The following is an 18003-nucleotide window of genomic DNA, read 5'->3' as shown; positions in this document are numbered from 1 at the left end:
ATGGCCCACAGTGACTCCTTTTCTGGTATTATTACCTAATCAAGGTTCTTAACTCTTAACAAAGTGTAGCACAATTAGAGACACTGAGTTTAATGTATTTTAATTTATATCTGTCTATAATTTAAAAGCAAATACAATTTGGTTTTTGTTATCTGTCATACTTACGCTATCATTCATTTTTTTTTTCCTATCAAAAGGCAACTTGTTTTTCTGCTTCATTTCTGACTTGGGAAAGTACACTTGGTAATGATACTTTAGGAAATATCTGATATCTACAGAAAATGTTTTCCAAGCACTGTTCAAAAGTTATCACCTGATATGTCACACCACCATTACCACCTTTTCTCACTTCTGTTCAAAGTGATGGATTACATTTAGGACGTTTGAAGCAAATACAGAGGAAAAAAATGTTCACATTTACTCAAAGTAGTGCCACAAATTATAATTTTTTCACTTATTAAAGTTTAATTAATTGTAAAAAAATATTTTTAAAACTGCTGATGAGAAGGCCATGATACAAATAGTTTCATATATTGCCAGTAGGAGAATATTAATTTTAAAACCTATGGAGGTATGCCAACAAATAGGATAACTATAAGAAATGGATAAATTTTTATAGACATACAACCTATCAAGATTGAATCATGAAGAAATACAATATCTGATCAGACCTATAAGGAGATTAAATAAGTAATAAAAAAAAAATCTCCTAGCAAAGGAAAGCCCAATACCAGATGGGTTCACTGAAGAAGTCTACTTAACATCTAAAGAAGAACTAACAACAATCCTTTTTGAACCTTGCAGACAATTGAAGAGGAGGAAACACTTCCAGATTCATTCTATGAGACCAGTATTATCCTGATACCAAAATCAGAGAAGATATTACAAGAAAACTACAGACAAATATCTCTGATGAATATTGATGTAAAAATCCTCAACAGAATACTAGCAAATCAAATTCAACAGATGGTACACCATGACCAAGCAGGATTTATTCCGAGAATACAAAGATGCTTCAACATACAAAACTCAATCAGTGTAACAACACCACATTAACAGAAAGAAGGACGCAAATCACATGATCATCTCATTCGATGCAGAAAAGGCATCTGACAAAATCCAACACCCTTTCATGATTTAAAAAACAAAACCCCCCCCCAAAACTCAACAAACTAAGAATAGAAGAGAATGACCTCAATACAACAAAGGCCACATGTGAAAAGCCTGCAACTAACATCACACTCAATGGTAAAAAACTGAAAGTGCTCCCTTTAAGATCAGGGACAAGGCAAAGATGCCCAGTCTATCACTTCTAGTTAGCATAGTACTGGAGTCTGAGCCAGAGCAATAAGGCAAGAGAAAGAAATTAGAAGGCATCCAAATTGGAACGGAAGAATTAAAATGATCTGTTTGCAGACAACATAATTGTATATGTAGAAAACCCCAAATACTCCCCCCACACAAAAAAGTGTTAGAACTAATAAATGAATTCAGCAAAGTTGCAGGATAAAAACCAACACATTAAAATCAGTTGTGTTTCTGTATACTAACAATTAACAACCCCAAAAGAAAATTAAAACAATCCCGTTGATAATAGCATTAAAAAAGAATAAAATATTTAGGAATAAACTTAACTAAGAAAGTGAAAGACTTATGCATTGAAAATTACAAAACATTGCTGAAAGAAATTAAAGAAGACATAAATCAATGGAAAAACGTCCCATGTTCATGGGTTGGAACACTTAATATTGTTAAAATGCTCATACTACCTAACGTGACCCACATTTTCAGTGTAATCCCTATCAAAATGCCAATGGCATTTTTTTGAGAGATATACAAAAGCCATCCTAAAATTCATTTGGAATTTCAAAGGACCCCAAATAGCCAAAACAATATTGAGAAGGAAAAACAAAGCTGGAGGCCTCATGCTTCCTGATTTTGAAACATATTATAAAGAAACATATATAAAGAAAAAAGAACAGAGCTGGAGGAGTCAGGATCCCTGACTTAAGACTATACTACAAAACTACAGTCTGATATGGGCACAAAAACAGATACATAGATCAATGGAACAGAATAGAGAGCTGAGAAATAAACTCATGCACTTATGATAAGTTAATCTAAGACAAAAGAGGCAAGAAATACAGTGGAGAAAAGACAGCCTCTTCAATAAGTGGTGCTGGGAAAACTGGACAGCCACATGTGAAAGAATGAAATTAGAACATTCTCTAACACCATACACAAAAATAAACTCAAAATGAATTAAAGACCTAAATGTAACACTGGATACTAGAAATCTCCTAGAGGAAAACATAGGCAGAACACTCTTTGACATAAATTGTAGCAGTATTTTTTTAATCCATCTCCTAAAGCAAAGGAAATACAAGCAAAAATAAACAAGTGGAACCTAATTAAACTTAAAAGCTTTGCACGGCAAAGGAAACCATCAACAAAACTAGAAGACAACCTACTGAATAGGAGAAAATTTTCAGATGGAATGACCAATAAGGGATTAATATCTAACATATATAAACAGCTCTTACAACTCAACATCAAAAAAACAAACAACTTGATTGAAAAATGAGCAGAAGAACTGAATAGACATTTTTCCAAAGAGGAAATGCAGATGGCCAACAGGCACATGAAAAGATGCTCAACATCGCTAATCATCAGGGAAGTGCAAATCAAAACCACAATGAGATATCACCTCATACCTGTCAGAATGGCTATCATCAAAGAGAACACAAATAACAAATGTTGGCAAGGATGTGGAGAAAAGGGAACCCTTGTACACTGTTGGTAGGAATGTAAGTTGGTGCAACCATTGTGGAAAATAGTATGGAAGTTTCTCAAAAAACTAAAACTAGAACTACCACATGACCCAGCAATTCCACTCCTGGATATATATCTGAAAAAAACAAAAACACTAATTTGAAAAGATTCATGTACCCCAATGTTCCTAACAGCATTATTTACAATTGCCAAGATATGGAAGCAATCTAAGGGTCCATCAACAGGTGAACGGATAAGGAAGAAGTGTATATACATATATATATATATATATATATATATATATATATATATATATGTATATACACAAGGGAATACTACTCAGCCATTAAAAAAGAACAGAATTTTGCCATTTGCAGCAACATGGATAGACTTGGAGGGCATTATGCTAAGTGAAATAAATCAGAGAAAGACAAATACTATATGATATCACTTATACGTAGAATCTGAAAAATACAACAAACTAGTGAATATAACAAAAAAGAAGCAGACTCACAGATACAGAGAACAAACTAGTGGTGGCCATTGGGGAGGGGAAGGGGCAGTATTGGGGTGGGAGAAAGGGAGATACAATAAATGCAAAATGTTGACAAGAATGTGGAGTTATGGGAACTCTCAACTGCTAGTGTAAGTGTAAAGTGGTACCAGCATTTAGAAAATCAATTTGGTAGTACTTAGGAAAGCTGAAAATGTACACTCCCTACAATCCAGCTATTCCACTTCTACGTATAAACTTTAGAGAACCTCTTTACTTGCATCTGTAAGGAATGCTCATCCAAACTGGTTGTAAAAACAAAGAATTGGAAATAGTTAAGTATATATCTGTATTAGAATAGAAAATTTGTGGTCTACTCATATATAGTGAAAATGGACAAACTAGACACATAGATGAATCTCAAAAATAATTTTGAATACTAAAAAGCCAGTCTTGGAAGACTTCATGCAATATGATTCCATCTATATAATATTCAGAATCATACCAAAAACATACACTGTGTTTGTATATACATATAAATCTTATGCATGCTGGAACATTGAAGTGCTCAAAAGTTAAATAAGCATACCTTTTTTGGGGGTTTTTTGTTTGTTTGTCTGTTTGTTTTGAGAACTAGTAGCTAAGTTTCATAGTTTTTCTATCCCTTTCTCTGAATATTGGAAGCCAGCTTTCATTTTTCATTATGTTGAGAATGCTTCTAGTGGTACTCCCCCATGCCCTTGTAATTTGCTGCTTTTTAATTTTTGGTGGCCTGGAAAACCAGAAAACTAAGCTCAGTAGAATCTTGTATAAGACACACAGTCTCCAGATTTGAGCCTAGGGCACTCTCCTCTAAGCAGACTGTATGACCTTTTGTGCATAGGCCATGTAACATTCATTTATTTAACAACCATTTAGCAATTTCCTACCACATGCCAGACTCTATTCTGGGTTCTAGAAATACAGCAGTAGATAATAAGACCAAATCCCTGAGCTTATGTAATGTGTAGTCTAGGGGCAACTATTTGGGCTCTTGACTCTATTCTAAGTAGACAAGGCTGATTCATAAGGCGAATTTGGGTGTAGGAGCCATTTCTGTAAACACAAACACACATTCCAGTGTGTACAGGTAGAAATACAAAGTTTGATATATACACTACCAAATGTAAAATCGATAGCTAGTGGGAAGCAGCCGCACAGCACAGGGAGATCAGCTCAGTGCATTGTGACCGACCACCTAGAGGGGTGGGATAGGGAGGGTGGGAGGCAGGGAGACGCAAGAGGGAAGAGATATGGGGACATATGTATATGTATAATTGATTCACTTTGTTATAAAGCAGAAACTAACACACCATTGTAAAGCAATTATACTCCAATAAAGATGTTAAAAAAAAAAAAGAAATACCAAGTTTGCAGCTCTATGTGTATGACTGTAGATATGAGTAATTAATGCTGATGAACCTGATAAGATGCTTGGGAACATACAATGCTGTGGTACCATTGGGCAAGTTCAGCATCCTAGATTATGTTTGCTAAAGCCTAACCAAACAGACAGTGGTTGGAAGTAAAACAAAAAATTTAAACCATCTTTCCTTGATGGCATTTAGTTTCCTTCCAAGTACACTAGGGGAATATCTGTTATTGGTATGCAAAACAGGCAGTTTTTTTAAAGGTGACTTGCAAAACATTAAGAGTGACACCCAGAGCTTCAGGTCATTAACTGATCATCTGGGGTGTATGTCATTGTGTTAATAGAGGCAGTGTAAGACTCTCTTCTTTGAACAAACTTCTCATTAATCACTAGTGTTGGGTAAAGTAGGACACTTCAGGCTCTCAGGCTTTATTTCTCTTAGTTAAGTCCTTTATTTCTGAAAAAGTTTGTTTTCATCTACCACTAAATTTGATATAAAGAAACAAAGAAGTAAAACATGTCCATTCATCCAGGATGGTATATGGTATACTATAATCTCTACTTGTGGTATTTATTAACTGTTTCATAGCATTATCAAGTTATTTTGCATTTAAATTCAAAGTCCACCTTCATGGATTGTCGTTACGACTCTTAACTGGTTCAGAGACCTGAGTAGATTTTTAATGTTCATGTCAGTTGCCACTTGAGAACAATGCTTTTCCACAATTTTCTGACACTAATAGTAATCAGAGAAGCATTTGAAAACAAGAGGACACTTGAATTTTCTCAGGGTATGAACCTTTATGGCCTCTGGACCCATATTCTGATTTCATCAGGTAAAAATAATGAGTAAACAATACAAGGCGCTAGGTGGTTTCATAGGTTAATTCACTAGGAGTTAGTGTCTCGATCTGGGAGTTTACGTAAACATCTGTCTCAAGATGAGTCCAGTGCCTTAGATGTTTTTGGTGGACTGGTTTCCCGCTCCCTCCCCTGGTGTAAAACAAAACATACTTTAAATAGTTTGGTTCAAGTCACATGATGGTCATATCTCCTGAGGAAAATCCCAGCACCGGTCAGCAGGTAGATTACAGTTAGTGATGCTGGGACACACTGACACCTGTGGTCTAGGTTTTCCAGCATCTTCACCATCTTCCTCCACATAACCACTCAGGGCTTGTCAGTCACTCTTGGCCATTGCTGTTGTAATTCACCTATTTACCCCATCCGTAGTTTTGAAAGGCAATGAAACAAAAAGAGTCAACGTAAACACATGAAAGGCACATATAATGTAAAAGGCTTATGAGTTAAAAAAAAAAGGTCTCACATTTTATAGCTCTAAGTGATTAGTTTTATGCTGCTTTACAAAGTAAACTCAGTGTGGAGGTCATAATGAATGAATTCCTAGATGTTTACCAAACCCCCAAATTAAATTGCATTATTAATCGTTTTGCAAAAACATTGGCTTACCTAATTAAATAGGAATGACTGTTGCTACAGAGGACAGAACATTGAAGCCTTTAAGACTCATTTCAAATGAGCTATTCTGCTTGATTAATGAATTTGGCCCATTCAGATATTTTGGTACTGTGAAGTCTTAATACACTGGAAGAGACTACTGAAACAAATGTTTTTTGATAAAGAAAAGTGAGAAAAACAGATTCATTTATGTCTTGAATAGCATAATAAAAATATAATCTGCAGAAGCACACACAAGAACTTATATTTTGAAATCTCAAAAATCTTAAAATTTAAAAAAATTGGCTACATATACCAATATTCCGATATAAAATTCTATTCTACAAGAAGTTAATGTACGAATGTTTTATTCTTACAATCATAGATTATTAATTTATTCACTTCCACTTATAATTAATATTTGAGAACATTTTGAAAAAAAGTGACATAATAGGACTTGTGAATTTTATTTACCTAACTCATTTTTTTCTCAGTTTTGCCAGCTTCTTGAGGCCTCTCCTCTACTTTTGAAAATAGTAATACTGATGCCAATGTTTACATCTTGTGAAAGGAGTTCCCCAAGGTATTTTTGTTTTTAACAAAAATTTTCCTAATTTAAAAATTCTGCAGAGGAAGACTTAAAATAGCAATGATTTCTCTAACATTTTGTAGCTATTATCTAGTATTTTATTCCTTATTCTAGTCCAAATAGCATTTATGAGAGCAGATTCTTGGACTGCAAAGTTTGCCCACATACCATTTGCTTGTAAGATATTTTTTCCCTTGGAGTTTCATTGGGAACTTTCTGGATGGCCTGTTGGTGGTATCACTAGTGACAGTTTGGTCACCTAGTTATGTGACAAAGGCAGCTGGTATCTGTGCTGTTGACAAAGAGGGGTATTAGATCATTGGCTAGTCATTTCATTATCATTTTATTAAGGGAAAAGCATGTTTAAAAAATGAGAAGTGAGTCTACTTCTATATTCCAGATAATATGTGCCTATACTTTCAATTCTTATGATTATTTCCTAAGACTGAGGTTTCTGAGAGGCGATTGCTTTTTCATATTTCAATTATGAGTCCTGATAAAATGTTTTCCAAGAGGTACTAAGGCCTAGGAATTTGGAAGCTTGGGGAAAAAAATTAGAGGATTTTTGTTGTTGTTATTCTTTATTCCCCTGTAAGGAATTCTTAAATTTGAAAAATTTTCATTAAAATCAAAAGTACCATAGAAAACTCCTTTATGACAGCAGCATGCCTTGAAAAGAATTAGCTCAAATCACTATAGAAGAGTTGTTTATTACTCCTACAATAGGATGGGGAAAATTTCAATTGCCAGAGTTCAATTCCTCCAGGGGAGAGTTAGTTATATTTAGAAAAAGAATATATGTGTATACACACACACACACACACACACACACACACACAGTCACACACACACAAGTAACAAAAGACATAAACGATCTTCTAAGAAAGTGGGCCTTGTTAACCAGAAGTCCTTTGTTTTATGGAATTCGTTGATGAGTTGGACATGGAGGTTTAAAGATCGTAGCTAGGACACAGATACATTGCTCTGAAAAGAATAGGGAGGGAATGGATGAGTGGGAAAGTTGTAAGACATTCCTGAGGAAAGAGAAAATTTGGAGGGGAGGAGAAGAGAAATGAGGTTGTACAATGGGAAAAGAAAGAATCAAAACCCCCTAGTGCAACTTGACTGAGGAGGTACTTATAGGGAGTAGAAATTTCTGATCAGGTTTTTAAATTGTTTGCTGAGATAAGTGAGGATTAATGCCACCTTCTTCCTCACCTAGTATCTCCAATAAAGGCCGCATTGCTCTTTTTTTTTTTTTTTTTTCTGGTGCGGGGGCAGGTAGGATTTTAGTTCCCTGACCAAGGATGGAGCCCGTGCCACTGCAGTGGAAGTGAGGAGTCTTAACCACTGGACTGCCAGAGAAGTCCCTGTGTTGCTAATTAACATTAGATCAAATGCATTCTTCTGGGTGAAATCAAGTAGGTATTGAGTTCTACATCTGGATATGGACAAAAGCAGCAGATACAAGAACTGACCTTGGGGGGGGTGTGCAGCTGACCTTGGGGGTCACACTAGAACTTACCCTTTTCATACTGGCAGACCATTCTTAGTAAAGATGAAAGGCTTTTTTGAGAAAGTGACATATAGATGATCTTGAGGTATCTTTTTCTTTATGCACAGAACTACACAGCAGAACTAGTTTCTAAATTTAGACTGGAGTTAAATAACAAAGATGAGTGTCCATTTATATGAAATTCTAGTCTGGCAACCTGGAAAGCTATTCACATCCCAGCTGGCTCTGTGACAGTCGGATATGAATTGTTAGGACCCTTGGTTTTAATAGGTTTGGAGCTGATTTAATATACAGTAGTTTTAAAGGAGCTGAATAAAAATAGATGCAGGGCTTGCCTTGGCTATATGACCTTATGGAAGTCCAGGCTTGGCTTTATCATGTATGAAATAATGAATGTAGCTAAATGACCTCTAAGGTCCCATCTAAGTCTAATGTGATGAGTTTATCATTAGAAAAGGTTACTCCTTAAGTGGCTATAAATGTTTCTTTGATCTTTCTCAAGGCCTTAATTTTCCAAATGGCATGTACCTCGTGGAAATAGTAATAAAGTAGATCCATAGGCAACCCTTAGTTCTAAAATGACACTCTAGCCACAGTCTGGTACTTCTGGAGTCTTAATACATTCTCTTTTCAATGGGATTTAGCTTTTACAAAAATAACCCATTTTATAAATAATGGAAATATAAAAAACTAATTAATGAATGTAATAATAGTTATAAAATGCTGAGTTATGAAGGCAATGATATTGACAATAAACCAGTTATGATGATGATAATAATAGTAATAAACCTAATCATAGCAAATCTTTGTTCTAACAATACTCCTCATTCATAATAGAGCTTTAAAACATGGCTATTTGAGAAGTGAGCAAATTGACAAGTTTCTTAATTTCTCAGGTATAGAAAAAATGTCTGTTGATTAATGAGCTGATGTTCATTCATTCATTCATTCAACAAAGGAATACACTGGTAAAAAAAATTCAGACATAATCTCCTCTTCATGAAGTTTTACAGTCTTATGGGAGGGTCAGATATTTATCAAATAAACACCCAAATGAATGAAGAATTGCGGCTGTGATGTTAGCAGCATGTGATCCTTCAAGGAGAATAGAGAAGGCTTCCCTGAGAAAGTGCTACTTGAACTGATATCTGAAGGAAGAGTAGGAGTTAATGAGGGAAAGAGGGAGGGAAGAGTGTTCTTAGCAGGGAAACCTGTCGCTGGCTGAAGTGCCATGAATCAGAGGAACTGAAGAAGGGCCTCTGTAGCCTGAAAAGACCAGAGAGGAGCATGGTGGCACGAGGCTGGAGAGGTAGGTGAAGCTAGACCATCCATGGACTTGTACCCCATGTTATAGTGATTTGTCTTTATCCTGATAGGTATGCTAAGTCTCTGAAGTTTGTAAGCAATGGTTTGTAGCATGGGGGTAGGGGTGCGGGCTGAAATGATCATAGTTAAGGTTTGGAACGATCACACAGGCTACAGTTTGGAAAACAGATGGGAGGGAGGCCGGTTTGGATGCGGGTAGATTAGATAGAAGATGATTGCAGAACTCCAGGAAAAAGTTCATAAAAACTTGCGGGCTTCCCTGGTGGCGCAGTGGTTGAGAATCTGCCTGCCAATGCAGGGGACACGGGTTCGAGCCCTGGTCTGGGAAGATCCCACATGCCGCGGAGCAACTAGGCCCGTGAGCCACAATTACTGAGCCTGCGCGTCTGGAGCCTGTGCTCCGCAACAAGAGAGGCCGCGATAGTGAGAGGCCCGCGCACCGCGATGAAGAGTGGCCCCCGCTTGCCACAACTAGAGGAAGCCCTTGCACAGAAACGAAGACCCAACACAGCCATAAATAAATAAATAAAAACAAATACTTTAAAAAAAAAAAAAACAAAATAAACTTGGACTAGGGAGTTGATTGTGGATGTAAAAAGAAGGGGCCAGATTTTTCGGGTTGAGAGACTGATCAGATTTTCTCTGCAAATATCTGTCAAGGTTTAGGTATATTTCGTGAAGGCAAGTTTCCTGGCAACTCCTACATTTGAGTGGAACCTTTCCTTTTCCTGTATCAGGACTCCTGATAGGATAGGAAATAAAATGAGTTCCCCACACCTTTCCTTATTGATCACTTCCTTCTCGCTCTCCACATTGGCTTCTAGACATGTGGAGTTTTGAGCCATTGGATTCTGGGTCTACTTAGCCTTATCTGGCTCTTTCAGAAGCTGCATGGCAAAGATGGACATTACTATCTAGGGGACACTTGGTGGCTCCTTCCATTTTCTGGGATCTATAGCACTCTTTTCTGCCTAGATTGGGTTTAGGTTATGAGCTCTTTATAATCTGAAGTTTTGTAGTATATTGAGGTGATGGAAAACCTTGGAGACCATCTCTTTTGTGAAAAACAAAAGCTAAAGAAAACATTTACCTCTGACCTTGCTACTCCTCCTTCCTGCCAGTGATGTTTTCCCTTGGGAGACATGCCTGATAAGTGTGTCCCTTCTACCTAAATCTGATAATAGGACATTATTACCCTAAATCGTATGAAGTAAGAAGAAGCATTTTTTTTTAAACCTCGCTTTTGTTTAAGTTGTTTGTTCCAGGAGAATTCCCCTCAGGGAGATTTTTTTTTTTTTTTCCTAAGAAAATACCTTAATGGCTCCACTGACTATGAAAAGTAGGCCAAAGGCCCTTGTGTCAGTCTAGATGGGAAAGCATGAAACAGAGTATCAACTGCTCTAAAATGGCAGGAATTTAGAGTTTCTATGCTGTTGGCTCCAGAAAAGATGAAAGGAGAAAAAGGTCTAAGAAGTAAACCGTCTGTAGACTAGGACCCAGCTTTTTTAGTCAGTGAGAAATTTCTGTGGACTGAGGAGAGACAAATACATTTTGAGGAAAAGTCACATCTGAAATTCAATATGCAATATGCAGATGTTTTAAGCTCTGGGTTGTCATTATTCTTACTATCCCCAAACTTTTGGTCAAGTCTGTTATGCAAAATACTTTTGTGTTAGAGGTTCTTAAAGGGCAGTAATAGAGAAGAGACCATGTCCATTCTAGTGAGAATCAGACTAGAGGGGAAAGCACAGTTTCAAGAAGGGAGATGGGGAGCAGAGTACAGGGAGGTGAGTTGGGAGCAGAAATTCTGAGTGAGCTGCGATGGAAAACATGAATGCATCCCTCATCTCATGCCTTAGAAATTCTAAAGAAAACACCAGAATTTCACAGTACTAGGAACGGGACTTGGGTCATGTATTTGAAGATTGACGAGTTATACCAGAAGGCTGGAGAGTGGCATCCACCTTGGTTGTCCCCCACCTTGGTTGTTCAGAGCTGTTTCTAGGGATGGAATCAGCCAGATGGTGCTTCCTGGACCTCAGACTGCCTTGGATCAGATGGACGGGTGATGGCTTAGGAAGGCACTGGGTATAGACATGGATCTTGGGATCCATGAACTTGTGCATATATTTTGGCTGCTAAACTGACACCTTCTGCAACCCCATCACTAATAAACTTCCGCAAAATCACTGCAGGTTGCTATTGCTTTTCTCTGCTTTTGTTATTGCAGGAGGTTGTAGTTTTTATAATAAAGTAAGAAAATGACTAATTTGTAGCAACACTCAACATTGAGTACCCTCTCTGCTATGTGCATTTACACATCTATTTGAAAGTGACTGCAATAACTTTTTTATTATAGTTTTATTATAGTTACTATTACCTTTATTTTGCAGATAAAGAAAGTAAAGTTTAGAGAGGTTGTAACTTACCCAAAATCATACTGCTTTTGTGTTATGGAACCTCAACTTGAACGCTAGACTTCTGATTCTAAAATCAGTGCTCTTTTTATTATGCCAGTTTTCTTGAATTTATTTTAATCCGAAAGCATGGGAGAGAAGGTATTTTTCTTCACTGTGATTTTCCCAAAGTCGCAAACCCCACTACAGACAGCTCTGGGTACAGAAGCATGCTAGGAGTCTATCTTGATGACATTGTTGTATTTTATACTAATTTCTTTACAACTATAGAGTAACAAATGATGAGATACCAAAAGAATAAATGAGAGTTCTTTAATTGGAAGTCTATTTTCATGTCCAGTTAATTTTTTCCCCAGTAGGTAAATAATACATCATTTTAGGGAATTGTAAGAACATTCTCGTTATAAGTAGTACTTAAGATTTACAAGAGGTTAGGGGAATGGCTTTTCAATCTGGTAATTGTTTTTATGTGTATTCACTTCCTGTTGCCCCAGGAACTTAGTGAAATGTTATTTGTTCCCTGGAGAAATAATTTCAGATCTCTATATTGATAAGATACCACAAATATACAGTTTTCACAGGGAAACAAGAACAAAGCTGTATGAGGTTTCATTAAAATTTGGCCTCATTCCTAGTTTCATGGGTTAGTGAATGACCTAAGAGATCACCTCCTCCAGCCCCTGCCTCTACCTTGTGTAGTATCTGAACAATTCAAAAAGGAGCATTTCTGCTGTTCTTAAAATTCTGGAATTTACCTTGGTAACTTAAATCTCTATAAGACCATGTTTTCTATACCAAAACATATCTTTCTATCCAACTTAAATCAATCTTTTGTATTCTCATCTGGCAATTTCTCTCTAGAACTTTGTGTCCTCTCTCCACTAGAGACAAAACTCAGATGGTCAGCCACCTCTGTGCAAAGACAACTTATAGATTCAATACATGTGGTCAGCTCTCAACTAGACCAAATAATCTCATTTAAAAATTTGTCTTCTGGGTCCAGTTTTCCATTCTCACAGCCACATTAATGGATCTTGCTTAGCTTTTTGTCTCTTATCCATTCACTGTGAAATTGTGAATTCCAAGATTACGTGTGGCTATGAGTTGATCTGAACACTTTTGGGCTCTAATTCTAGTGTGAACCAGAAGAATGACCTTTCATTGTTTTAAGACTTCATTTGGAAATTACCACAGCTAATTTTTGGTGGTGTGAAAAGGGAGAAAGCTGCTAACAAGGTCTATAAAGTATTCATTTTTTTAATTTAAAAATATTTATTAAGTGCCTATTATGTGCTAGGTACTGTTCTAAGGGTTTGGGATCCATCAGTGAACAAAACAAGAATCTCTGTCCTCTTGGAGCTTACATGACAGGTGTCTGTGTGTCATATGCATTTTGTGGCATGTATTTATGGGTTTTTTTCAGCATGCATTTATGGTCTGTAATACATCTGGAGCATCTACACATCTGGAAAGATTCTCATCCTCACATCCTCCCAAACTGGGGAGATCGGATGATGAGAAGTCCCAGTTCCTGGCTCAGGAGAAAACAAAACTAAGAATATATTTTCAAATGAGACATTGTGTATATGGTGGCTACTTGCGTTCTGATACTTTGTGTGTTCAGAAGGCATGTAGCAGGTCCATGTGATGCCTTACCTTCTTTGTATGAAATTGTTTCTGTAGAAAAAGTGTTTTGCATCTCTCACAACTCACTTAACTATCCAATATTTGGGACATATCGAGTTTGTAATTGGGAATTGTCTGTGCACCTGTCTACATCTACATAGAGTATGAGTATGGGTGTGCTTATGCACATTTAGACATACACATATAAATATAAGAAAAGCAACATAGAAGCTATTTATTAAACACATGTATATTGTGTACCTATTCTCTACAAAACATGATGCTGGACTCTTTCTTTCAGTAAGAATAATGGGTGCATAGTAGATGGGATGAGAGAGCCTGTTTCCAAATTTGACTCAGATGCTTCATGTACTTGTTACTTGTATAATCTGGGGAAAGCCATTTAACTTTTTGAACTTTGATTTCCTCACCTGAGTGTTTGGAAAATAGCTTCTAAGTTACAGTACTGGCTGTTGGAAGGGTTAAATGAGATGATGTATGTGAATGGTACTAGGCACTTCATAAATGTCTATTTTTAAAAAGTAGGTACAGATCCTGTTCTAAAGGAAGAATCAAACACATGGATTTGTCATTTATAAGAGGCAGAGAGAGATACAGATAAATGGATGCTTGTAGAGTCCAGGGAGAGGTTGTATATGGGACATGTGAAGGGGTAGGGATTCAGGAAGGTGCTGGAGGACCAGGCATTGGAGCTGGATGGGATTTACACAAGAGGAAGTGATAAGCGTAGTCTAAATTGAAGTACAGAGAGCTTTAACTAGTTTAGCCACCCATACACACATATCCTTTATGTTAAGGAAGATGTTACAAATGTGCTGCTGTGTCTTCTCCGTGTGTGATTTGTGATTGAAGACAATAATCACAGTCAGGTCACCCAATATCCAAAGTCTAAAAGGACTTGATTTTCTTTCTCACTTTCTACCTTCTAATTCAATTGCAAATTTAAAATCAGAATAATTACTTGATTTCTCATTGTCAAGTATGCTCTGTCTTTGTTTTCCACACTAGTGCTCTAATTTCATACACACATATACACAAACACGTGGTGTTTTTTTAATAAGTTTAATTAATTAATTAATTAATTAATTTATGGCTGTGTTGGGTCTTCTTTTCTGTGCGAGGGCTTTCTCTAGTTGCAGAAAGCGGGGGCCACTCTTCATCGCGGTGCGCGGGCCTCTCACCATCGCGGCCTCCCCCGTTGCGGAGCACAGGCTCCAGACGCGCAGGCTCAGCAATTGTGGCTCACGGGCCTAGTCGCTCCGCGGCATGCGGGATCCTCCCAGACCGGGGCTCGAACCCGTGTCCCCTGCATTGGCAGGCAGATTCTCAACCATTGTGCCACCAGGGAAGCCCCCAAACACGTGGTTTAATAATAAAACGTATTCCAAGATATTCATCAAGATGATAGATATTCAACAGTAATCCTGTTTCCTAAAGGTCAATGGAATTTTTAAAACATGTAATAAATTTACATAGTAACGTCATGGGCTAATTCCAGGCTCAATTCATCTTTGATGCATGGGGCACTTTCTCCTGCCTTCTCCTCCAACCTTAGATACCACAATTTCCACCCCTACTCAGACACACACACACACACCACTGCCCTCCAGCCACACCAAACTAGTTAAGGCTCCTGCCTCACTGGACTTGTTCATGCTTCTGTGCCTTTATGCAGATTTTCTCTCTGCCTGGAATGCCACTCCACTTCCCCTGTTTACTTAGGCCACCTGCTCCACCTTCCTGACCAACTCAAATGCAGTCTTTCTGTAATGCGGTCCCTGATGCCTACAAGGAAAATAGTTCTTTATGTCCCCACTGTACCTCAGTTTCAGCACTCATCAACCAATACTGGAATGTATTTTGCTCCTGACCATCTTCCCTATTACGCTGTGAGGTCCCTCAGGGAAGGACTTCTGCTTTAATAAGTTCTTGTAAAGCCTGGACTTATGTAGAAGATATGTAGAAAATATTTATTGATTGAATAAGTGAATTAAAAAATTGAAATGATGTAGGACTATTTTCTTTCCTTTTTTACACTCAGAGTGATGGAATTCAGTTAAGCATATGAGAGGATAAACCAACCAAAGGGGAAAAACTGAGAGTGAGAATGAGGAGAAAAAAATTGGGTGCTTGTGGTGGTTTTCAGGCATTCTGTAGAAAAACTAACTCCTGAAAGAGTGGTTATCAATGTTGGCTGTATATTGGCTTCACCTGGGGAGTTTTACAAATGTGATGCCTGGGTCCCAACTATAGAGACTTTGATTTAATTGGTGCTCAGTGTAGCCAGAGCTTTAGTTCCCCAGGTGATTGTAAAGTGCAGACAAAATTGAGATTCACAGTCCTACACAGTGAAGATTGTTGTGAGTACTTCCCTGAGACGAAGGTAAGCAGAAAGATGGGGGCATACAGTGTGTGTGTGTGTGTGTGTGTGTGTGTGTGTGTAATTTGTCAAGAATGTGAATTTGTGATAGGCAGGTTAGGAAGCTTCTTTTGAATTTATTAATATTTTTAAGTTTTGAGGTGCAAATCTAAAGTAAATAAGACCAATGTTTATTAAATATATTTACACATAGGCCACTCAAAGTGGTCGTTTTAAAGTCTAACACTTCTGGAAGTTGGTTTTCAAAGTCATTTAGCTTTTACTTGAAAGTTGATTCATTTTTAAGCTTCTAATTTCAGACTAAATAAACACACAAGTAGATTATCTAGAGAATTGAAGCCAAACCTATTTTAGGCTCTAATTAGCCCTACTACCTCAGGTGAAAGTGAGTCTTTGTTTTGCATTTTTTAGCTACTTGAGGACAAAGCACAGTTTTTATCTGTTTTCTCTGGGTAATTTACAAGTATCATTGCAGCTTTAACATCTTCATTTTCTGAGGGAATACAATGTCGTGTTGAGAACTTCAGCTTGTAGCTAGCTAGCACCTATGCTACATGATCTGGACTTTTTTCTGAAATATAAGAAGGGAATTTATACAATTAATTTTAAAGACGTGGGTTTTAAACAAAATATTGGCTGCATAATCCTGTATTCCAATCCAGATCCAATTGAATACTTTAAACCTCATCCAAGATTATCCAGATTACCCAGAACCAGTGATGGGGCTCTGATTCTCTCCCTTCCACTGGAGCATGAAATCTCTTGGCACCAACATTATGTTTTAAACTGAATCAAAGGCTGGAAACTCGAAAATGCCCCAACAGGACAGAATTATTTTTATTTCTATTGTTATTTCAATGTAGAAAGTATGATAACACTTTATTTTCTTTATTTTAACTTTTCACATACTAAGGAAAGCTCTATGGAGCAAAGGTCCTCATTTCAAAGGGCACCAGTGTGAAAAGAGTATTTTCTTTCTTTACTCTATACTCCAATAAATGGGCAAAAAGCCATGAGAACTTGCTATAATATATTTCTGCTATCCTTAGAACGCAGCATAGAGTAGACCCATCTTGGACCCTATGTTGAAAACTCTAGGAGATCCTTGTTATTATAATTGGAAGATTCTGAGGAGTATGGTAATATTTGACTAGAGATTTTTAAAAAAATAGAGGAAATAGATACTTGTGGAAACAATTCACTTCATAGCACGTCTGTACTTTGTACTGATGACATTTTAATAAAAGTCTAGTAATATCTGAAATGTTATTTTTAAATACTGTTTTTATTTAAATAACAAACCTCCATATGGCTTCTAAATTCAGGATAGAAATGTGGAGTGATGTAGCTTATTCACTCTTGCACAGTTATCTTTGAAATTAGATATTTTTATCCCCATTTACTAAAGAATAATGACTCACCAAGGGTTGTTAAGTTTTCTACACATCTTCCTTCAGCTTATTGATGTCAGGTATTATTAATAAATTCTCTGGTATTTCAATCCTTTTAGTCCTTCTGGTTTTCACATTTTGGCTAATGTGGGTCTGCTTGTTCCTGAGAAATGGGCGCAGTCTTTTTTTTTTTTTTACCATTATGATTTGTATATAATTCATACATATTACAAGCAAAACAACTTAATGTTGCCTTTTAATACTACCATAACATAATAAGGAGAAAAATGCAAATGGATGAATTCTAAAAAATTCCACACATCCACTAGTAGCTACAATTTCCAAATTCAATGCATCATTCCCAAGGTAAGTTAAAAGGCAAACATTTTAAAAGGAAGGCCTTAAAAACATACATTTTGCAAGGGATCACCTGCAAGTTTAAGAAGTAATTCCAAGTTTTCTGAATTTTCTGAACTCATAAAGTCTCACAAATCCTGTGGATCAGTCCCTTTTCCAGATACTTTTCTATGAGCTCGTTATTCATATATTCAACAGATACTGAGCACCTATTAAGTGCTTGGCTCCATGGATATAATGGTGAAG

Source organism: Eubalaena glacialis, chromosome 12 (assembly GCF_028564815.1).
Source record: "Eubalaena glacialis isolate mEubGla1 chromosome 12, mEubGla1.1.hap2.+ XY, whole genome shotgun sequence".
NCBI classification, from domain to species: domain Eukaryota; kingdom Metazoa; phylum Chordata; class Mammalia; order Artiodactyla; family Balaenidae; genus Eubalaena; species Eubalaena glacialis.
This window is presented reverse-complemented; position numbering follows the sequence as displayed.